Below are 24013 nucleotides of genomic sequence, written 5' to 3' on the forward strand. Positions count from 1 at the left end.
GCCTTTTGTATCAAAGACTGAATCTTTTTGTAGGAATGATGTAATATATATATTTGTCAGGTACACTTGTAGTATGGGCTACCCGTAGTGAACAATGGGGTTTTGGTATACGTAAATTAATGTAGTACAAGTTTCTTTTGTGAAACAAAACATATTTTATTAACTATAGTAATAAAGTTTAATACAAGATGTACTCTTTATAACAAGTTTTGAGTATTCTCTTTTTGCACAAAATCAAGCAGGAACTCAGCAATTAAATTTTTGAGAGCTCTTATACTTTATTTGAGTATTAATTGTTTAGTTTGAAGAATAACAAAAACCGGGGTGTGACAGATGACCTAAGAAAATGAAGGAAGGGTGATTCCCTAATTTAACTCAAAGGAATAGGATGACTTATGGAAACTCCAAGAAAGGAGATGCCTTAAACAAATTAAAGGAAGGTGGATGCCCTAATAAAGGGAAATGACCTAAATAAACTGAAGGAAAGGGTGATGCTAAACAAACTTAATGAAGGGGAATGAGTTAAACAAACTAAAGGAAAGGGAGATGTCCTAAACAAACTATGGGGGATGCCCAAAAAAAAAACCTCAAGGAAAAGGGGGTGCCCTAAACAATGTTAAGGATGGGGGGTACTCTAATCAAACTGAAAGAAAGAAGGTGCCATAAACAAAGTCTAGGAAGGGGGTTACTATGGACTTGCATTTCTCACTTGCGTCCCCACTCGACAACGAGACTCATTTTTTATTTGTGAAAATTTGATATTTTATTAAAATTTGGAGTTCTCATGCCACTTATTTTTATTTTTGTATAGGGAAAATATTATAAGAAATTAAAACCCTAAGAAAAATGACACCTTAAACTTTTGAAAAAACATGCCTTTGAAATAATAAACCCTAGTCTAGGTCCAATAATCAGGTTACTTAAGTTGAGGGAAGTACGACAATTAAGTGATTAATAGAGGGAATCAAGGAAGACTAATGGTGATTACTTAAATTCCAATAACATATTAAGCATGCTAAACAAATAATTCAAGTTAGACCATAAAGGAAGAGTAAGATGCGTACCTGGACTGCAATTTAAAGTGCTATTACAAGATACTGAAGTTAATTCAAACAACAAAATATATAGCATGCATCTCATCAGCAAAAATCAAACAAACATCAAGGCACTCAGCGCCAATATCAAACATGGTATGGTACACACAAAACATTTCATATGTAACTAAAAAGAAGTGAATGGTGGAGAGTGTACCTGAAGAGCATATCTTTAACGCAATGCACTTTCAATACAAATGGAGAAGCTAGGATAAAAGATGATGACAAGCAATTACGAGAGCATAATATCTGCATGGTATGAACTTACAAAGACATCAGTTATACAAGGTATATAACCAACTAAATAAATCAACTTTGGGAAAAGCTTTTTCGATGCAAATAACATTCTAAAATCAATATCAAGAAGTGAGTAACATCACACAATTGTGGAAAAAAAAAATTAATACACTCCAAAAATAATTAAAACAAATTTTCAAACTAAAAGGTCATTAGCTAAGTTGAAACTGGTAGCAAGGATAAATTTTAAAATATCTTTTATGTAGGGTTGTGTCAAATCTTCATTCAATATTCCATAACCCATACATCCTCAACCTCAAGTGACAAAGATTACCAAGGCCAAGGACATTCCCATTGGTTTGGGGGCACAAGTTCAAACTTATGCGAAATAAAAACAAAGTTTTTGGAAAACCAAAAAGAGAATGCAACTTGTATGAAATGAGTTGCATGTTTTTAAAAGAAAGTGAGATTTTTGCCCTAAACCTAAAACAAATTTTCTTTTAAAGTCCTTAAATGATTCAAATACTTTTGAAAATGATTCAAATCCTTTTGAAAATGATTTAAATTATTTTTTTAAAAAAAAATTGATTTTAGGAAGAGAAAAAAAGGAACTAAGAAAATTAAGAAATTCCGAACAAAAGACCTAAAAGTTGGGATTTTTTATTCATAACTTAAAACAATTTGAAAAGAAAGGAAAAATCAACTTAGACCTTCTTTTTGGCTACCTTTTCATTCATGATGGAGAAAAGATCTTTTTTTGTAAAAGAAATTTTGACTCAAAAATCAATTAAGTTTTTTCTAAAGAATAACAAGCTCTCAAAGGTAAATAATCAAACATCATGAATTTTTAACTAAGGTAGCATTCAAAGAACTTTAAAAAAGAATCCAACATGAATTTTTAACCAAACTAGCATACAAAGCACTTCAAAAAACTAATATAGAAATTCATCTTTCAAATTTATCTAGAAATTCAAATTCCAAAACTTATATACTGCCTAAGGGAAAATCTAACAAGTTCATTACCATCATGAAAGGGAGATAGAGATTACTTGTCTTAAGGGGCAGAACAAGAGAAATGCCAATCTCATATAAGTACCAAATAGGTTGTTAAAAACAACATTGATTAAACCAATTGCTCTAACAACAAAAACATAAGTTGATTTACATATTAAGGCAGAGAAGAAAAAACACACACTTCTTGTCATTGTCGTAGCTTTGAACTTATTAAACCCCACATTCCACATTATATTATTTCTTAAGAAAACCACAAAAATAATAAGAAACAAACAACTTTTGTAGTGGATTACTAAAATAGAGTTGGCTCTACCACTGTGATTTAGTGCTTCCTTTTTTCCTCTTCTTTTGTTAATAGCCGATTTAAATATTAATTAAAGCATGCAGTTTACATAAGGGAAATCCTAGTGGGACCCTTGTTCGCCTCTTTCTATTCCTTATAGAGTAAGACACCAAGCTACAGTTGGAAATTGACTTAAATCGCCAATAACTAACATGGGTTTTAGGTTAACAAAACAAAGCAAACTTAATGCAATCACATTTTAAGACTTCCAACACCCTTATTGAACCCAACCACATAGTGTAACTCATTATTGTGTGAATCACAACAACTATCAACAAAAAAATATAAACACATCTTTGGACCCCGCATTTCGGCTCAATGCGTTTCCCACTCGAATGGCGAGCTCGATTTTTATTTGAAAATGATTTTTATTGATTAAAAAAAATTGACTTGGAGTCGCCACTTATTTTTGTTTTATTTTTAAAGGGTAAACAAAATAAGAAATAAAACCCTAAGTGCGACTCCTTATTTTGGAAAAGGTGATCTATGAAAAACCGGATCGGGTTCGGGGGTCAGGTTACTTATCGGGAAGGTACGGTAAAGACCGTAGCACCCCTCTAAATCCCTAAAATCGGGTCTCTACTAATAAAATGAAGCTGACATGGCAATCAATGGGAAAATCAATGGATACTCAAATCAATCTTGCACTTATAAGAAACAGAATAGGTATAGAGAGTGCGTACCTGGGCCATGAGCCGTAACGCGCTATCAGAAACAGGGTTAGTGAACAAACACAGAAGGATAATGTGTATATCAAGGAACAGAGTAAATCAATCACATATAACTAATGAATCAATCAATCATGAAATCTCATATGTAGGGCCCCCACCAAAGCCCATTTTATTTTAACATGAATTAATTCCATAAATTCCATCATTTAGAATTACGAAATTTGATTATTTGCTTATTTTAAAACATTTTGAGAATTAGAGAAAATTCGAAAGTGGCTTTCCGGAAAGAAGATGGCAACCAATTTTATTAAAAACGGAATTTTTCGGAACCTAAAAAAAAAAATACTAAGGGTAAAAATGGAAGAATTGAAATCCGAAAATTTATTTGAAGAATATTATTTGGGAAGAAAATCACTTTTAAAATTAAAGATGGTGAACCTGAAGGTGACACATGGCCTAGAGTGACCATTCAGACCATGCAAGGGTGGATATAGGTTGTCATTAAGGAGAAAGGTCCTCAGCTGGGTGCAATTGTGTTGAGATTCCTCTATTGACGCTTGGAATGCTCTCATTTAATGAGGAGAAATCTCAATGTGAAGTCAGCTCATCTTTAGTGGAAACACATCACGAAGACCTCTGGTAGCTTAGGGTCCTTTTAACTGTGCGCTATCTGAAGTTCCAATCATCATCGAATGAGGTCTCATCAGAGCTTCATTTGAAAATTTTGTATCACTGGTTGCATGGCTGCACATTACACGTGTCCTGTCCTTCTGAAATTTTCAATCCGCCAACTTGCAAGGCAATTTTCTGTATGGCTATATGCCACTGTACCTGAGCTAGAATATTATTTCTGCTATGTACATTCCAGTGCTCCCATTCTCACCACTTTCGACATCCTAAGGTGATGGGCAAACAGATATTGAATGCCCAACAAAACTATTTGCAGCACTTCCCTCTCGTCGATTTTGTATCTGAAGGGGGCACTATCCAAATGAATTCTCCTGAGGATATTTGAAACAACAGATAAGATGACAGGTTACTTCGCATCCTCTAAGGTTTTTCCCCTCATCTAGGGTTACGACAAGCTGGCACTCCATGAGCTCATAATCCAGGATGAGGATCCCAAAATGCCTCGGCAATTTCTTCACAACAAACAGTTTTGATTCCTCACATGTGTTGATCACAGTACCCCTCCTATCAAGTGGACCTGAAGATGCTGAGCTTGTGTTGTCACCTCCATCATATTCCATAGAGTTTCTGCTCCAATTTCACAGTGAGCTTTCAATTTTCTTTCACATTATTCATCCACACAATATTGTATGTCGAGTCCATGAGAAATGGGTCTATTATATCATTGCTCAGTCAGAAATGCCATGCATTCAAATATCAAAAGAATAGACTCAACTGTTGGATGACTTGAGCATGCTTGAGACTTGAAGTGATCAGCGACCAAGTGGCCATTTTTGTCAAAGCCAACTAGCGCACCAAGCATCTGGAGTTACATTTTGAAACAAAGGATTTCCTTGCCGCTGTGGTCTTGGTCAATGGAGGGGATGCTACTAATTGGTGATGCAGCTTTCCATTCTTGGTCAAGTAAAACAGATCCAACTGGAGACAGGATTTAGTCAATGCAGAGAAAGCTGCAAGAGACATGAGGTGCCTTCCCATAAACTCATAGGCCTCGCCATATTCAAACATTACTCCAACAGTTTTAAGCCCCTCCTTATAACAATTGATGCCATTTCCATAAAACCCTTGGTCAACCAAAGGAATATCAGCCATTACTGACTAGTCCTGCAAAAGATTTTCATCTGGTGAAGCAAGCAGGAAAGACTGTGATGGCGGCCTATATCCAAGACTGCCACTAAGGGAAATTCTGAGCCAGTTTCTCATCTTAATGGATACCGAGAACTAAGCTGGGAGACCTTGCTTATATTACGGGTTGTGAATCCAATCTAACAGTGAGAGCGCATTTTGCTTGGTGAGTGGTGCACATACAGTAGATAACCCAGCATTGGGAGGAGATATATTAGGTATATCAGAAGCTGCAGCATGGGTTTTGAGAAACGTCATTAAGGGCATCTCTGGTGTGAATAAAGTGAGAGGTTGAGAGATGAAATGGGTACGTTGGGTGTAGGGAAGGATGAAAGGAGGGATATGGTGAGTATAAGGTATGAGAAGAATGAAGGTGTGAGGGTATTTGGGTTCAATGGAGAGGGGAGGCTTTGGTGAGTGATCATGCAAGGCTTTGGCTCGTTATTGAAGGAACAAAAGGCGGGATGACTTTAGTGGTATCATGGATAGCTGAGGTGGAAGACTGGGGACAGCCACTGCAGGGTATAGTAAATGGGTATGATGGTATTTAAAAGAGGGAAAAATGGAGGTGGCTAGACATAGGAATCTGAGCAAATGGGAAATGAGGCTAAATGTATAGGGAAAGAATGAGGGAGGTGGGTACGAGTGGACTGGCAAAAGGCTTTGGGTTCAGCACCATTGGATTGGGGTCTGGACATAGAAAATAGGTGTCGGCTCATAATATTAGGGACTGGCTGCACCGTATCAGAGGACTTTCTTTTGCGATGCATGGGTCTTCCTATTGTAGTATCGTTTTTGACCTGCTGTTGTGTTTACTGGAGGAAGAAACGTGACAAGCATTGACCCCACTGCAATGATTAGAATTTAATGGCATCTACAACTCATCATATTTTCGATGGACCTCTCGAGTTGCCTTCCGGTATCTTTCTGCTGGGCACAGAAACAGATGTAACATGGCCTTCATTAAGATTTTCATCTCCGCTGTCATCCTCGACCTGAATCTCATCCAACTGGGGATTTATATGCTGACTATTATCCCGGGATCAGTGTGTTTGCTCTATAAAAGGGCTTAGGTTCTGCAGAAAGCTCCAAGAGAGCGGACACATTAGCAGATGGTAACTGATCAACCAAAGGCCATTCATCGTTAGAGGATCTATTGGCCTAGACACTGCTGAAAGGATTGAAATTAATGGTTTCGATATTGCTTTTGGAGGGACAATCCTCCTTCTCACATGTACAGATGCAAGAACCTTAGCCTTAGGATTTGGAAGGCGCTGAGCAGGAGACTTCTTGGCTACTGTTGATGCATGGATCTCTATCAAAGAGATTCAGTCATATAGATGTCCATTGGCATGTGACAGTTGCAGCCGAGAACACCCCAGCAGTTTGAGATACTATAAACGCACCAGCTTCTTCAACTATGGCTTTTCCCGGTATCAGAAATTTGGATTTCAACGGCAAGTGACACTTGATCCTTAAGAACAACCCAAATGCTAAATAAATTCCAACGAAACCCAGTAACTTCAACAATCACCTCACGTACTTCAATCTCTATGAATTCCTTCCGTAAAACATGCTTTCTCATGCAATTCCAACGAGCATATTTGTTGAGGCGGCGTACAGTTTGAAATGAGAAGTGGCAAACATCGGGAAATCAGTCCCAAACATCACAACTTCAAGAGACATCACATGAAACAAAGACAGAGCCTTATCCATATAGCCGTTCTGAATATACCCAGAAATCGTTCCCATTCAAGATCTATGTGCAAACCCAAACCACCTGGAGGAGCTTTATTCATCCTCAACACTCACGAGCCATGTCCTGTGATGACATTACCTAGTCCCTTTCAGATAGGGATGCACAACCTGATGTACAACAAGGTAGGACGCCAAGAACAGGGGAATGGCAAAGCAAAACAGAGCACAAACCAATGAAATAAATAAACCAACTAGAGCCATGTTTCACGTTTAGATCAACGGGCTTGGCTGTAGGTGAGTGAGCTAGAATACGTCTCAGGGAGATAAGAACAAAACAAACAGACTATATACAGACTAAAACAGAGCTGTTATTCTCAACTCACCCTAAGATAAAATCCATGAACCAAACAGGAACAATAAAAAAAAAAAATGAATGTATAATCAATCAATCCACAGTAATATATATATAAAAAAAGAATGAGACTATATACTCATAAAGAAAACGAAGGAACTGTGGCAGTCATACCTTTCTTTCCTTCTCTCTCAAGCTCTCTGTCCTCCCTGGATATCTTCCTTCTCCAACTAAATAAACTCCTCTGTAAGTCCTTCCCAAGCCAAACAGCCTGCTCCCTTCCTTAGCTGAAAGGATCTTCTCTCATTTCCCTAAAAAAAAACAATATCCTCTCCCCCCTCAGACCAATAGCCTCCTCCTCTGAAGCTCAAGGAATCTCCCTTGCAGCTAGCTTCATACTCAAGCTCAAGGAATACTCTCTAAAAACCCTCCAAACCGGCCACACCCCTCAATCCTTTTTTTTTTTTCTCCAGCTGTCTCTCCTTCAAAATATCTCTAACGGCCGAGCCCAAGACCACCTCCCTGCAGCTGCCAGCCTCCACTCCCCCCTCATGCAGCTGGCAACCTTCCCATAACAGAAGATACGCTCCCCTGATTCCAGAATGTTCTTCACTTTCCAGGTGTCTTCCTCTGATTGGTCCATCAATTCCACTATTTTGATCCCATATTGACTAATCCGGGAGTGACACGTGGCCATGCAAGATGGTGACACTTGGCCACAGCTAGCTGCAAGAAAGGAAACGTGAGAAGAATGACAGCTCCCCAAAATGGGGGTCTACAACATCATTTCTTTCTTGTTGCACAGGGTATACAACAATGATTGTGTAGGGATGAAAATTTTTTGAAAGTGACACAAATTTACCATCAAAGACAAAGCAATTCTACAACACAAACTGCTTAAAATACAATGGCATAAGTGAAGAGTTTTTTTACCATATCAATGATTCAATAAGACGACTTTCAATGATTTCTTAACCACAAACTGCCACATACATGATTTTCATAACTCAAACCTAGGTACAAAGTCAAGTACAAGAAATCAAGCCAATCTATGAGAAAAAAAAAAGAAAAATAAATAAATAAAAGAAAATTTCGAACAACCCAAATACATTATCTAGTAAGATAAGAATGCAATTGAGCGAAGTAACATAAAAGAGAAAAAAGAACATTATGAAAAGAGGATGACTCCTAGAACATTTGACCCACAACCCTATCATTAGTCTAGTTGGGATTGACGGGGCTTGAACCCGCAGCTTCTGCCTTGCAAAGGCATTGCACTGACCAATTGAACTACAATCCCGCATAAATAAGGTCACAACTGTCAATATAGGTAACCAAACAAGTTGTACAAATAACACTTAACAACTCAATCTTCATAATAACAAATACTTAAGTTTAATTTCATTATATTGAATGACATACAATTCTTTTGTAGAAGTACTTATAAATCAAGTATCTTCAAATCAAACAAAATATGCTCATATCCATGCGCCGGGGAAAAAATGATTCATATTAAGGCAGAAAAGTAAAAAAGAAATATCAGTTACTATTAGATGTCAATCTCATATCCCACATCATATTATTTCATGCAGAAACCAAAAGAATGATCAGCCCAAAACCATAATGAATCCAAAATCATGAAAACATGACTTGACATGGAACAAATAGTCTCTATTAAAAAAACCTAAGAATACAAGTAAATCTCAAGGCTATGCCCCACACTATAATGACAACAGTTACAAATTGAAGGGATTTGCACTATTACAAATTTAAGTGGTTTCCATAGTGCATCCAACTTATACTACTTAAGAAATAGCAAAAACCAATAGAATTATTAGCCCAAAACCATAATGAATTCAAAATAATGAAAATGCTATCATGACTTGGCATGGAACAAATAGTCCCTATTCAAAACAAATATAAGTAAATTTCAAGGTTATGGCCCACACCATAACGACAACAATTACAAATTGAAGGGATTTGCATTATTACAAATCAAAGCGATATCCATAGTGCATCCAACTTATACTACTTAATAAGAAATTGCAGAAACCAAAAGAATTATCAGCCCAAAACCATAATGAATTCAAAATCATCAAAATGCTTCCATGACTTGGCATGGAACAAATAGTCCCTATGCATATATAGTGTCAAGAGCCTCTTCCCCAAATTGATATAGGATATCACAACATCTCTCTAGCTTGGTTTTCCATTTTAGTTAATGGAACTAAAAATGTTGGTGGTTACAGAATTTACCAATGGCTAAATCTTTTGTTGAGATTGTTTTCCTCCACTTGCCTCTTACCATATTAAATGACAAATTCCTGTAATGGTGACGCATCTTGGAAGTTTGGTGAACATTCCTGCTCGTAGAGTAACATGAAAGAGGACTATAGTTTGAGGTTCTAGATTCATGGGATGGTGGCCATGGATTTCTTGATAAGTAAAAAATCACCACACGGATCTCTGTAGGCTAATTGCTTGGTGTGTGGCATTTTGAAGGACATACTGAGATAGGTGATGACAACTTCCAAGGGTTCATGGGATTATGAGAACTACATTGTTTTTCTGGCTTATCATTTTAACTAATAGAATTAGCTCTCTTGTGCCATGAACTTAAGATGATTAAATGGAAGGTGGTTCCTTATTGTCCAATTTATAAAATGAGTGAGATTTATCATTTAAATGGGGGCATGATCTCAACCTCCATTACAATATATGGAATGATTTATCATTCAAATGAAAAAATACCGAGACGCATCATAGGTGCTTGAGTACGCATAATTAATTTTCTAAAAAAATGAAAAATCTAAAGAAATTATAATTCCTCATGGAAACCATTCTCAAGACCACTTCTTTGAAGGGAAATACTAGCGACCTATAATCAAACACTTGAATTTTGGCTAAGACAAGTTGCCCCACAAGCTAGTTTGCATGTCGTTTGTTATCTGCTTGAGTGGCAACCAAGCCTTCACATGATCTCTCATCAAACCTTGGTCCATCAACTTGCATGCTGAATAGGCACTCGTGGGTGCAAAGCGTCATCCAATGCGGCCTTGGTACCACATCATCCAAGTCAAGATGCTAACACACAACCCTATCCCTACCCCCCTAATCCAATCCAAAGGAAAGGGGAAAAAGAAGAAGTAGCAAGCTACTCCCATGCGCACCCCTCCTTTGCGCTTCCAAGAGCTCAAATCATAGACCATTGCTCCAATTAATTCGATACTCCTTTCCATAACCCTATCCCTCCAACCCAGAGGAAGGGAGGAAAGAAGCAGCCACTGACTGCTTCCATACCCTATTCAATACAAATCGTCCTACATAAATTAAGCTCAGCCACAAATTTTTTATTGCCTAACAAGAGGAATGTGTAGCCATGGAAATAGAAAAAGAATTATACACGTATGTACACATATAATACATGGGTGCACACAATAAATGTAATGCATGTCAAGTGTAACTACAAAATGAAAGAAGAATATATTGATGTGTTAGCTAAACTTCTATTGTGGCATTTCACAAAAGCAAAATTTCCACCATTGCATTTCATAAAATGCAAAATTTCCACTGTTGTAGTTCATAGAAGCAAAATTTTGATTGTTGCATTTCATAAAAAAAACACATTACTTCTTCATGTTGTTACCTGGATTTGAGGGCCTTTTTCCTGGCAGGGGATTTCTTGTCATTAGGGGATTTTTTGTTGTGACCAGCAGAGTTGGATGGCAAAGAATTGGTTGTAGCATTAAAAGATTTTGTTTCCATTGTCAACATCTTCAAAGATATTTTTCAAAGGTAATCAAACTGAATTAGAAGTAAAAATAAAAATATATCAATTCATCAAATTATTAATAACAAAGTAAGATAAGATAATATCAAGTTTTGCACTTTAATCTTTTACACTAAGGATAGATACAAAAAATGTTCATAGGTCTTGAGGAATGGTTGAGTAAATACTAGCATGATGGATATACCTGGCTTGTGGCAGTAGAATAAATCTTTTCCTCAAACCTTTCAACAATTTTCCTTAGCTCATTAAGTCCCTCTGGTCCAGAAATAGGAAGATGTCTCTTCAATGTGGCCATGCTAGACATAAGAAAAGGTTAAATTGTAATGGGTTATTCTTATGCAATCATTGGCTCAAAAAAAAAAAAATCTTAAATAGGAAATCATGTTAGTTGTGCATTGACCGTGTCACAATTTCCAACCAGAAAACAATACTGCATGAAACAAGAATTTAGAGTAAATAAAAAAAAAATTTAAGGAAAGGAACTAACATCCCCATAATAAGAGGAGGTTTGAAGTAAATAGAAAAAATTTATTAAGGAAAGGAACTAACATCCCATAATAAGAGGGGGTTTGAGGGTAAGACAACTAGAAAGCTTGTATATTTATAGGATTCCATGCTTACATCCCTTCCTTTGAACAAGTCAAACACAAAAGGGATGGGCTAAGAATTAAATTCTTCATAATAGGCATCCAACCAAAGGAATGAAAGTACCCAATGGACTTGCATTTTAGTTGGGCCTTTTCAGTCTTTTGTTTGTTGAAATGAAAGGACCCAATGGGCTTGTATTTTTAGTTGGACCTTCCAATTATTTTTTTAACCTCATCCTAAATAGCCCAAGGACCCAAAAGAAAAAAAAAAAAAAAAAGTTTTCTTTAAGAAGTATATCCCAACGCCTCCTAAATAAATTGTTTATATTTTACTATAAACTTTTATAAATAGAAATTTCAATATTATAATAAATAATTATTACTAGAACAATGAATAATGAGAATAAAATAGATATTTGAACCTAACTTGGAAAGTGAATAAATTTTCAAGAAGACACAAGGAATAGATCAAGAAACTATAGAATCAAAGTGCATATCAAATCAAGTGAAGCAAAGGACTAATGCACATACCTTCAACAATATCAGTTTTTGAAAATTCTTCTGCACTGCTCTTAGCTACCATAAAACATTCCAAGCTACCAACTTTTTGTTGATGTATGTGGGCATTTCTTGCGGTAACCTCTTCTTCCATTTGTTCCATATGGAATTTGTCAAGCTTCTCAAACTCCTCAATGCGAGACTTGAGTTCCAGTTGCAAACTCCTTACTCTGGTTTTCGTTAGCGTGAAAAAAATACACCAATTATTAAAAAAATAAATTGCAAATGAGGTAATGCAAGAACAACTTAATACCTTGCTAGGTTATTAATGAAGTATGTCTCCAATATGGGTAAATAAGAGACTAGTCCAAGCGTAGGTGCCATGACATTATATCTTATAATGAAGTCATGCATTAAAACCTAACATGATAATAAGTTGTCATATTAGCACATGATAGATGAAAATAGAATTAAAACAATAATATAAACAATACATGTGACTCCACCAAACCTATTGCAAACCTTTTCAACCACAACTTCCATATTTCTCCATAGGAGTTGGATGAGTAGCATAAATAGCAACAATAACATTATCAGCAGCAGCATACCATTATGTTTCCTGGCAGCCAAAACCATCAATTAAGATTTCTATTTGGATACATGACACCATATGCATCAATTGGTTAATAGCAACATGGAACATAATGAATAAATATCTACTAAGTTTTGTTACAAGAACAGTTGAAAGGACGCATGATACCACTTTCAATGTAATTTTGCAACTAAGAGACATTTTCCTCAAGTCAACAACTAAGGTTTCAATAGTTGGATGAATTGTATAAATAAAATCAATAACATTATCAGTAACTGCATACCATAAGTTATGTAGCAGCCAAAAACCGGTGATTAAGCTTTTCAGAATGCCAAATATCAGGGTCTCATTATTAGACAATAGGTTTTTCTTTCGCTCTTTAGAAAACTTGTAAGAGTAATGCATCTGATTCAAGCATGCAGTTCAAGCAACCTTGGAGTTGTTGAAACCAATATTAGACCCCAGAATGAGGACAATATTAAGAAGCAAAAAAGTATAGGTTTTAAAAGCAATCCAATGTGAGGCTACCCAATCAAGGATCAGTACATTATCAACAAATCGTAAGTAACTTGAGATGGAGAATCCACCTTTGGAAGAACGCTCAGATTGGGCCTAGGACTCTCCCCAAGATTTAATTTACAAGATAGTGAGACTAGAGAAACCTTTGATTAATGAACATACATGATCAAACACGTCTTACTCTTCGAGACAGAAAAGCTCTTTCCAAGAGAGATCAAATAATACATCTATTTGCATAAGAAGAAAAAAAGATTAAAATCCTAAAAAAAAAAATGGTTAAAATATACAAAATAACTAATGTCAATATCTTTACTTAGAAAAATGACTAATGAGAATAAAATAGATATTTGAACCTAACTTGGAAAGTGAATAAATTTTCAAGAAGACACAAGGAATAGATCAAGAAACTATAGAATCAAAGTGCATATCAAATCAAGTGAAGCAAAGGACTAATGCACATACCTTCAACAATATCAGTTTTTGAAAATTCTTCTGCACTGCTCTTAGCTACCATAAAACATTCCAAACTACCAACTTTCTGTTGATGTATGTGGGCATTTCTTGCGGTAACCTCTTCTTCCATTTGTTCCATATGGAATTTGTCAAGCTTCTCAAACTCCTCAATGCGAGACTTGAGTTCCAATTGCAAACTCCTTACACTGGTTTTCGTTAGTGTGAAAAAAATACACCAATTAATAAAAAAATAAACTGCAAATGAGGTAATGCAAGAACAACTTAATACCTTGCTAGGTTATTAATGAAGTATGTCTCCAATATGGGTAAATAAGAGACTAGTCCAAGCGTAGGTGCCATGACATTATATCTTATAATGAAGTCATGCATTAAAACCTGACATGATAATAAGTTGCCATATTAGCACATGATAGATGAAAATAGAATTAAAACAATAGTATAAACAATACATGTGACTCCACCAAACCTATTGCAAACCTTTTCATTTATAATACCCAACAAGCTATAAATATGAAATAACTTGAAAATAATGTCTGATGCTAGGTTTTGATTTGTCTTCTTCCAAGCGCATGTGCTCAAAATCCTTTTAATCAAATATTTCATTTTGGTAATATATATCCCAAAAAACCTGTTTACTGGAAGAGGAAGGCTTCTTGATTCAACTAGTTGCTGCACATAATACATCTTTTGGTGCAGAGTTTATGCTTCTTACCTCTCATTGTCCAAGAAATTTTTCCTCCAACGTTTGAGTGTCTGGTGATAATGTATTCTTATGTTTTCCAGATGATTATTTTTTATTTAGGTCATGGCCAGTTTGAGTCTATCGGCTACTTATAATTATATTCAAGTTGCCACAAATTCTTCCTACTTCCTGCAATAGTTGGGAAACATACTTATTTATTATCCTTCTCACATGGTCACACCAAAGCTTGTGTCATAGATTTACATTACCTTGTTCACTTGATGTTCTCTGTCCAAAGTAGCATTTCCAGAAAATAAGGCCCAAAATTGTGAAAATGAAAACCAATACTGAAACTAGAACTGCAATGAGTATCTTCTTTTTGCCATTAGAAAGAGGCTTGAAATATATCAAAAATAAAAACAACAGTGTTAGCTTGAATGCTATGCTTAGCACACAATTCCATTCAATTGATGTTTTCTATAATAAGATTTCTTTAGCATTGCAGATATCAGGGAGTAAATTGGTTAGAAAAATAAAATAAAATAGAGGAATTGAGCTGGTTTTCATGAAGTTGTTAAATAACAGTCTGAGGTTACAAAACTATTGATCTCATAATTTAACAGAATAACTTTATAGTTATTTGTCATAGCAGAACAAGTTGGGCAACAAAAAGGCACATCCAACTTAACTATGAAAGAGAAAAACTACGATATTTCACTAGGAATGAATAAGGCCTAAACTCACCAGATTCCACAGAAATAGCTGATATGAGAGGACCACAAGTTCCTCTGCTTGGTATAGCTGTTGTCCCCTTGCCAGCCCAATGAAAGTGGGTCTCTAAAGTTTTATTCTTCACAACTGCTTTAAATTCTTTTACAACTACCTTTTCAACCCCTTGTGCTGCTTGTACAACATCAAAATCCTCCGATTCCAACTTTCCCTGCAATTAACTAATTAAATCAACTAACCTTCTATAACAAACCAAGCACCAATCTAATTTTTCCTATTATGAGTACCTGAATATAAACATTAAAAATCTGTCTGCCAAGGCTATGAAAGGATTTATTGCCTCTGATAATTATCTCTGCAAAGTGAATTTTTACTGTATAGTTCCCATCTGCTAAGCAGCGCCCATAGTAAGTAAAAGTTAGAGGAGAAAGTCGTGCTCTGGTGTACAACTCAGAGTGGTTCATTCCAAGTACGGATACATTTTGTGCTATGTAATCATTTATGGTTCTGTTATGATCCTAGAAGTGTCCAGTGCTACTAAATCCCCAATAATCAGTCATAAGATGAAATTTTGTTGCACCTCCTTCATATTGATCCCCTTCATAAACAACATTTCCAACAGTAGATTTCTCTCCACCACAATTTATATGCAATGAATAACGATCTTAAGAAAACAGAAAAGTTATAGACGGTGATCAGTTATACTAAACATAAATAAATATATAAATATACAAATAAATAAAACTAAATTTTATGTCCTTGATGAGATGATATAATTTCATTTCAATACCAAAGATAAGTCCCAATCATCTAGGATAAAATAACTGAGAAATTCACCTCACATTTTATGTACTCACCTTTTTTACAAGGATAGTTTTCCAAGCACCCACCAAGTTCTCTGAATTAATGTAGCATTGGTCCAAAAAAGAAAGAAAAGAAAAGAAAAGAATCAATGTTGTGCAAGATAAAACATATACAAATTGCTTCCCTACGCACACAAATTATAAAGTAAAAAGCTTACAAGTTCCCCTCCTCAGAAAAGCTTCTGAACAAGTTCCTAATGAAACAAAAAAGAAGATAATTTAATGTAAACAGTGAATGAAAGAAAAATTACGCCTAAAGCTTGACAAGGTTTAGTTTACTAAGAAATAGTTCTTGCAAGCTATCTCGACAAGAAGGTAGTGCAGATTGCTTAGAGAAGTTACTATAAGAAAGATCTATTTCACTGCAAAAACATAAATGACTCTTTAAACACAATATAACTCCATGAAAGCTAATATACAAAACACTATGAAAGAATTGTATAAGTTATAAGTGCTAAAGAAGATTGTATGCGGAATTGAATCTAATTTGCAACTAATAGCTAACAAGTAGTTAGGAGCTTTTCTAATGAGAACATTTCTTTGACCCATTGCAGATAGAGGGATGCAAATAGCAAGAATAGAATCAGCAATCAAACTCCATAGAGGTCAAAGATGAATGTGTTCGTACAGGGGAGTTCATGTGTATGCATGTGTACAACCTTACCTATGTATGGTTCGGTAGATAAAAACAAAGGTAATAGATAACAAAAGATGGACATCAAATCTCAAGCAAAATTAACTCAAGATGCTGGATGACAAACATACGTGCGGCTCTACCTTCCCTTGATTCCATCTGGAATATTTCCATTAAGCCGGTTGCCTGTCAGACACCTAATCGGCACGCAAAAATGGTTTATTGTTAGAGCTTTCCAACGTAACAGAACATGGGGAGCACAAAATAATAATGAATGTAGATGTAGAAAGAACTATTAAATAATAATGCACTGACAGGGAATTAAACCTAGTTATGAACCATGGTAGGGTACTATTTTACCACTAGACCACTAATGCAACTTTTGTTATTATCTCAAGATGTTCTGCAGGAGAAGATGGAGAAAAAATTGAAATTTTCACAAGGGTAATCCCCATAGGTATTGAAAGCCCTTGCCCCAAGTGATGCAGTCTCTTAATGCACCAGACTTGTGGCCACCTCCATAACCCATATAGCTAGGGGCAAGTGAGTATACCTGCTACTCATAACCAGGTAAATGTATGACCCCAGAACAATTATAAGAATGAACTAATAGTGTATAGTTTTAACCCCTCTATCAATTTTTATAATAGACACAACATAGATAGGGAAGACTTCTATGCATTACAATTACACATGTCCTAAGTTTTTGTTTCTTACATGACCTCCACGTTTGTTAGGCCATCAAGATTTGGAATCTCTCCGTTCAACTTGTTGAAGCTGAGATCTCTGTGAGAAAACAACAGTACAAATGTCATAATAAAGCACCAAATTAGAAGTTCAGCCAAATGATGGCTTAATTGAATTTGGTGGCAATATAAATCTCAAGAGATAAAAGGTCATTAGTCTGAAGATAGAGGGGTAAAGAAAAGAGGCATAACTCATTGATAGACATAGAATTACTGACCCCTAGATCAGCCATTTATCCCCATTCTTAATAATAATAAAGTCAGGGTGTGTATATTATCATTTGAGGGCCAATTTAATCTCACAAAAGTATTTTGGCACAGAAAAACCACCCAACAAATTCAATAAGAGGGGGGGATGAATTACAAGAGGATAGGATCCCTTCGCAAAAGGGACAGAGAAAAAAGAGCTTCCAACTAAGGAGTCAAAAGATAAAAATATAGTTTAGACCCAAAGAAGCTGGTAATTTCCATCAACATACAGTCTCCCAATATAGCTTTGGCCCATATTGTAAAATATTTGTCTTTCCTACTTTTTCTACCTTCATATGTAAAAATAAAAATGTTGAAAAAAAAAAAGGCACAATTTGCCTTAATGATTAAAGGTCAAGGGTAAAGGGAAGGAACAAGAAGAGGAAGCCCCTTACATGGTAGCCCACAATACAAGTTCTTACTGTAGAAAGCTAATGATACTTGACATAATCCACTACTCCAACCATTTAGGGACAACAAATTTGCCATAAAAGAAAAAGAAAGAGGAAAAGAAATGCATGGTAGAGTTACAAAAATCTCAATTCTGTCATCTCTACTATATATGTGGGGATTGGTCCTGAGATATTACAACCCCTCAACTTCCTGCAACATAAACTAAGTCCATGTAAGTACTAGTGCTAGAGAGTGTGAATTACTTTGCTTTAGAGCATTTTTTTAATCATAAATACCACTTAAAACCTGTACATTCTTTTCATGCTTCTTAGGGGTGGAAAAGTGGAACCCTCTCCATTTAAGTCACTAATTCTTCTGCATAGAATCCCATGAAGAAAAAAAATGGCAAAATGCTACTCTTGTCAGTAATATACTGCATTTACACAACTCTCTTAGATTAATTTTTTCAGAAAGTGGAAGAAAGATGATTAATTCCAAATCATTGTATTAGCTTTTACCAGTGTCTTGATGCAATAGTATGGCCATTGTTACTCTAATGAATGAAGGAAAACATCCACCAAGGAAAATGAATTCCTTTATAAAATTTGAGTTTCTTCTGTACTCATCGTGCCTTTCAACTGGGATTGATATGAATTAAGGAAAAAAGAAAAATCAAACACCCTTGGTTGTTGGAAAAAAATATTAATCTTTATAAGAAGAAAGACATTTATATTTTGATCAACAATATAATTAAATCCCACCCTTCCATATGCTCTACATCCATTCTATTAGAATGTGGTATTTGCAGAATAATTCCTTTGCCTTTCCCAGCAAAGAAAATCAACTAGAGAAGACAGAATCATAGATTCGGCTGTAGTGCATCAACTGAATGTGGCTCATGACAACCCAAAAGATTGGTTTTGAATCCATGGATACAGGTCCTTTTAATACCTTTGCAGCACCAGTGCTGCTGGGAATAATGTTGAAGGAGGCAGCTCTGCCACCTCTCCAATCCTAATGGTTTTCTAAATCCATGGTAGTTGTGGTACGTGTTTAGCTGGAACCAGAATGATTCAGTGATAGAACCATCCCTACAATTAATTTTATTATTATTATTATTATTTTTGTGTAACTAATCAAAAGGGAAAGCAAAAACGTTATTGGCATGCAGAGTAACATGATAGAGCCAATTAGAGAAGCTCTCATTTTTTATTGGACTGAGGAAGTGTTAGAATCCAGGTTTATTGTCCTGATTTTTTTCCAGGTGACTTAGGTCAAGCATGCTTCAAGTATGAAGATAGGTGGGCAACTATCTCAGCAAGATCATGGACAGAATGACCTTTAGCCTTGTTCTCAAACAGAGAAAGGAAAAAAAACAGAAAATTAAGACAATCCCAATAATGATGTATTAGTTAAATTACAGTTCTGTAAGATTAGGTACAACTTATAGATTTCCTTTTGTATATTTATACCCAAAGTTAAAAAGTAAATAACCTACATTTCATGATAACAACAAAAATAAAAATAAAAGTATCTATTTTAAAAAAACAAAAAGAAATTGAGCAGAGTGTATCAATATGTTACTAGTGCCTTATTTTTCTAGTACATGATGAAGCATGTATAACCTGCAGCCAATTTTCTGAAAGCAACCTGCAGCCTTATTTTCTACCACTTTCTATACAATATATTTAGCTAGAGATCAAGAATCAAATGTCAGTTGTATTATAGCCTCGAATTATGTGGGTTAGGCTTTTTTTAACAATGGAAAATCATGATTTTCGGAGGCATGTTTCTACCAGTGATAGACCAATGTTGAGCTAAAATGACCACTGAACTTAAAAATAGTTTTTTTTTTCTTGCATTGCGCTATCCTCCTTTTGCTTCGGTTAGTTGGGTATTCATTTAGAATGGACAACCAGGCAATTGCCTCCATTGAGACTTCCTACAACTCCAAAAGTATTTCCAACTTCTTCCTTAGTAAGCTATTAGTAGAAATGGCAGATATAAATAGATTGAGAGAGAGAGAGAGAGAGAGAGAGCATCACATACCCGGCCCTAGAACTCAGTTTACTAAACTGCTCCAAGATAGACAAGAGGCATGTGTGTCTTAAGGAAATAGCATGGAAGGCTTCTGAAAGCTCATGCATTCTTGAAACATTTTCCAGTGATATATCCTTGAAAATAAAAATAAAAGAGTCACCAGGTGTCCACAATCTGATTCAAAGCAGTAAAGGAATTCATATCCAAAAAATCGAGCTCCTTAACTCACATGGGCAATGGTACACTCACAGGGACGCTTAATCCCTGCAAGAGATACTGATCAGTAGCTATGAGGAGATCTTGTGCAATATCAAATATAATTTCTACAGATCCAGTGTATAAAAATCTGTACAAAAATAGAATGTCAGTAAATAAGAAAAGCTCAAGTCAATTTGGAGATGGAGCAGTGATGCAGACAAGATTTAATTTCCATCTGAGTTGTCCAAGGCCTAATCTGGTTCTTGGTGTTAAACCTCATTCAGATAGATCAGGAATCATTGTCCTTCTGCAAGATAAAGCTAGAAGTAGAAGGTCTTCAAGTTTTCAAAGATGATAAATTGTTTAGGATGTTGACTAGATAGAATTGAAAAGGAGAATAATGGAATCAAGGTGTAATTTTTTCTTCTCTCTAATGCAATAAGACAACAATAGACAATGCTAAACAAGTTAAAATCTTATTTATTCAAAGCAAGTCTTCAAGGGGCATATTGTTTCAAAAGAAAAAGAAAAAATTTAATGACATTAATCAGAAATCTTCCAGAGTCAAAAGCCCCCAAATGATGTCACAATCATATTCAAGTGTATTGATATTTACCCACCTCACCAACATTGCTCATGGCAAAGAAAAGTGTCCCTGCAACAAGGAGTGTATCACCAATTAGAGGTTTCAAACCTTCTAAGAGACAAATACAAGTTTGTGTGATAGTTGATACTGTACTAATAAATAATAATGTAAAATTTTCAGTAATGAATTAGAAAATGCCTCAATGAAAAAACAAAGCTCTAGTTCTAGAATTTTCAGGTGGATTAAGTCATACTCTATTTTGCTGAAATTCATGATAGTTATGCACTAATTCTTGGAAGATAAAGGTTCTTGGCACCATAAAAATATGTCGCACATAACAGTCTATGCATGATTTAGACCTTTAAGTTCAAAAGAGAGAAGAGGTCATGGTGATACTGTTTTTGTCCAAAGCCTAGATTCAGAAACTTCCATTTTCAAGGTTATCTTTCACTAAAAATTGCTACTTATCTGTTTCTGTTCATTTATTCATGAAAAAAATCATTATAATAATTGAATTGATGAATGGTAGGATGAGAAGGGAGAGGATTTTTACCTTAGCTTTGATAGGGTTTTCTATCATGGATTTGAGCAAGTTGATGTCTATGAATTTCTAGCCCAGCCTTTTTTTTTTTTTTTTTTGATAGGTAAAAAAAGTTCATGGTAAATCAAAATACCAAAGAACACGATGAAACTTCAAAAATTCAAAACCTAGAACTTTCTTACAGGTAGTTTTATTTGACTTAAAAAGATTAAAAAACTATCTGTTTTTTTAATTACAATTTCTGCACAACTAAACAGCACATTAACAAACGAATGGACTAAAAAAAACAGATCTACAATAACCATGAAAGAATCATCATCAAAAACTAATTCCCCAAAACAAAGAATCAGACCCGTGGAGAGAATAAATTAAAAATTAAAAATTAAAAACCAAAAAAGAACAAATCATAAAAAATAAAAACAAAAGGACTCGGATCCAATTTTCTAAGAACCCTATTATTATTCTTGGTTTAAACCAAAACCTACGAATTTCATCACAATCATCAAGAACCCGGATTCATAACTCACCTGTAGGGGGGCGAAAGTCTACCGATCCCGGCGAGCAAACTCCCAAGAACCTGATGCGAGTCCCTCTATCTTGCAGCTAACCTAAAGACTCAGACCTCTCGTGCTTCTTCCGTGAGAGAATAAATTCAAAATTAAAAACCAAAAAGGAACAAATCATAAAAAACAAAAGGGCTCGGAGACCAAATTTTCCAAGAACCCGACTATTTGTCTTGGTATAAAGCAAAACCGACATCATCAAGAACCCGGTGGGATTCAACTCACCTGTAGGACGGCGCAAGTCTGCCGATTCCGGCGAGCAAACTCCCAAGAACCCTGATGCGAGTCCTCTATCTTGCAGCAAACTTAAAGACTCCGACCTCTCGTGCTTCCTCTCCTCTCCTTGAAGAAGTCCTTCCGATCCCAAGGCAGTGGTTTTGACAGCATGAAAACCCAGTCAATCGCAAGGGCAGCCCCGCCCCTAGCTTAATCAGCCAACCACACAACCCTGACCCAAATCTAAGGTTTCCAAAATCCCACAACCACAAAACCACTACGCAATAAGTTGATTCCCCGAGCTTCCACACCGAGATCGAACCAAATCACACCGTGCCCTAGCCTCTCGGCCAATAAAACTCAAAAGTCCTCCGCCTTTCACTTCCCCTTCTTTCCGCCGCGCCCTAGATTCCACTTCGGAGGGACGCCACCATAGATGAGACACAAAAGCCTCGTCTTCCTACCTCCAGTTTCTTTCACTTTCTAAGCTAGCAGGGGAAAAATTTTGTTTGGAACGAGAAGGTGAGATCGTGACGACAATAAGGTGCATAAAAGAGAAGAGGAGAAGAAAAAGAGGTGAAAGAGAGGAAAGTCTCGAGACTAAAGAATGAGTATGGTATATCTATATCATATCATCGGCTTCACTCAACCAGAATTTATATAATATTTTCATGTCCCAATAATTAATTTCATTTGTCCTAGTTTATTTATTTTCAAGGTCTATCTAGCCATGTTTTTTTAAACTTGAACACAAGACAATTTTTAATTTAAAGATCGTTCTAAATTAGTGAGAAAAAAAGTCATAACTATAAGTCCGTTTGACAATAATTCTAATAAAAGTGTTTTCTTAAAAGTGTTTTGTTTTTATAAAAACCAGTTTTATGAAAATCAGAAAAAATGATTCTAATAATGTTTTTGATAATATGTTATACAAGTATAAAAACACTTTTAATATTAATAAATTACCAAAAATGATATATAATTTTAGTTACAAAAAGAAAATAGTATGATAAACAAAAAACTTTTCAAAATAATATATATATATATATATATATATATATATATATATATATATATATATATATATATATATATATATTAAAAAAACTAAAAATAAATTTTTTATTTAAATAAAATTTTGAAAAAAGTTTACAAAAGGAATTGGATTAATAAATAAATATTAATCATGATATAACAAATTATTTGATTATATATTAGTTTAAAATTAATAATTTTTTATCACTATAATAAATTTTAAAAAATATTTTTAAAAAACATCTAAATCGCTAAAAAAATAACATTTAATAAAAGATAATTTTGAAAATAAAATAATATATGATTACCTATTAATTTCTCAAAAAAAAACTTTTCTAATTAAAATTAATAATTTTTTATCATTATAATAAAATTTTAAAAAATATTTACAAAAAAACATCTAAATCAATAAACAAAAATTAAACATTGAATAAAAGATAATTTTCAAATAAAACAATACATGATTGCCCAAAACTCACACAATAGAACCCCAACTTATAGCAGATTGAGTACATATCGTCTTCCACTTTGAATGGCTTCATGTATTCTTGTGGTTTGCCATATCCCATTCTACGATGAACTCCTCCTTCTACTTTGGCTTCTCATGAACCAATCATCGAACACCTGGTGGATGCAAACACAGTGGGAATTGAGAACACTTGGTGTATTGCCGATTTCAACTCCTGAAAATCAAATGATCTTCCTCCATAGACCAAGGATTTGAATATTGATATTATGAGCGGAAAAACTGACCTATTACAACATGCATAAATGGGACCGTTGTTCTTCTCAATTGAAATCGTTGTTCCCATTATGCTTCCCTCAACCTCAACACAAAGGTCGTAAATAGGCTT

At 35.1% G+C, this 24013-nt stretch overlaps 1 long non-coding RNA gene across 8 annotated transcripts; it reads right to left on the minus strand.

Annotated features, from left to right (window-relative positions):
* Positions 1-969: 969 nt before the first annotated feature.
* Positions 970-22761, minus strand: LOC104880361 (uncharacterized). Of its 8 annotated transcripts, XR_009466592.1 has the most exons (14): positions 22134-22759; positions 21873-21978; positions 20250-20873; positions 20030-20154; positions 17310-17378; positions 16724-16789; positions 16117-16152; positions 15953-15993; positions 15111-15306; positions 13953-14059; positions 13673-13869; positions 12622-12718; positions 12133-12519; positions 11030-11310 (listed from the first exon to the last, which is right to left on the minus strand). It is a non-coding gene; the product is annotated as an uncharacterized LOC104880361 (long non-coding RNA). The 8 variants fall into 8 exon arrangements; XR_009466593.1 differs by lacking the exon at positions 12622-12718 and having other exon boundaries at positions 12133-12329; positions 22134-22758; XR_009466594.1 differs by lacking the exon at positions 17310-17378 and having other exon boundaries at positions 12133-12718; positions 13673-14059; positions 15111-15993; positions 22134-22761.
* Positions 22762-24013: the final 1252 nt, after the last annotated feature.

Source organism: Vitis vinifera, chromosome 9, assembly GCF_030704535.1.
Source record: "Vitis vinifera cultivar Pinot Noir 40024 chromosome 9, ASM3070453v1".
Classification (NCBI taxonomy): Eukaryota; Viridiplantae; Streptophyta; class Magnoliopsida; order Vitales; family Vitaceae; genus Vitis; species Vitis vinifera.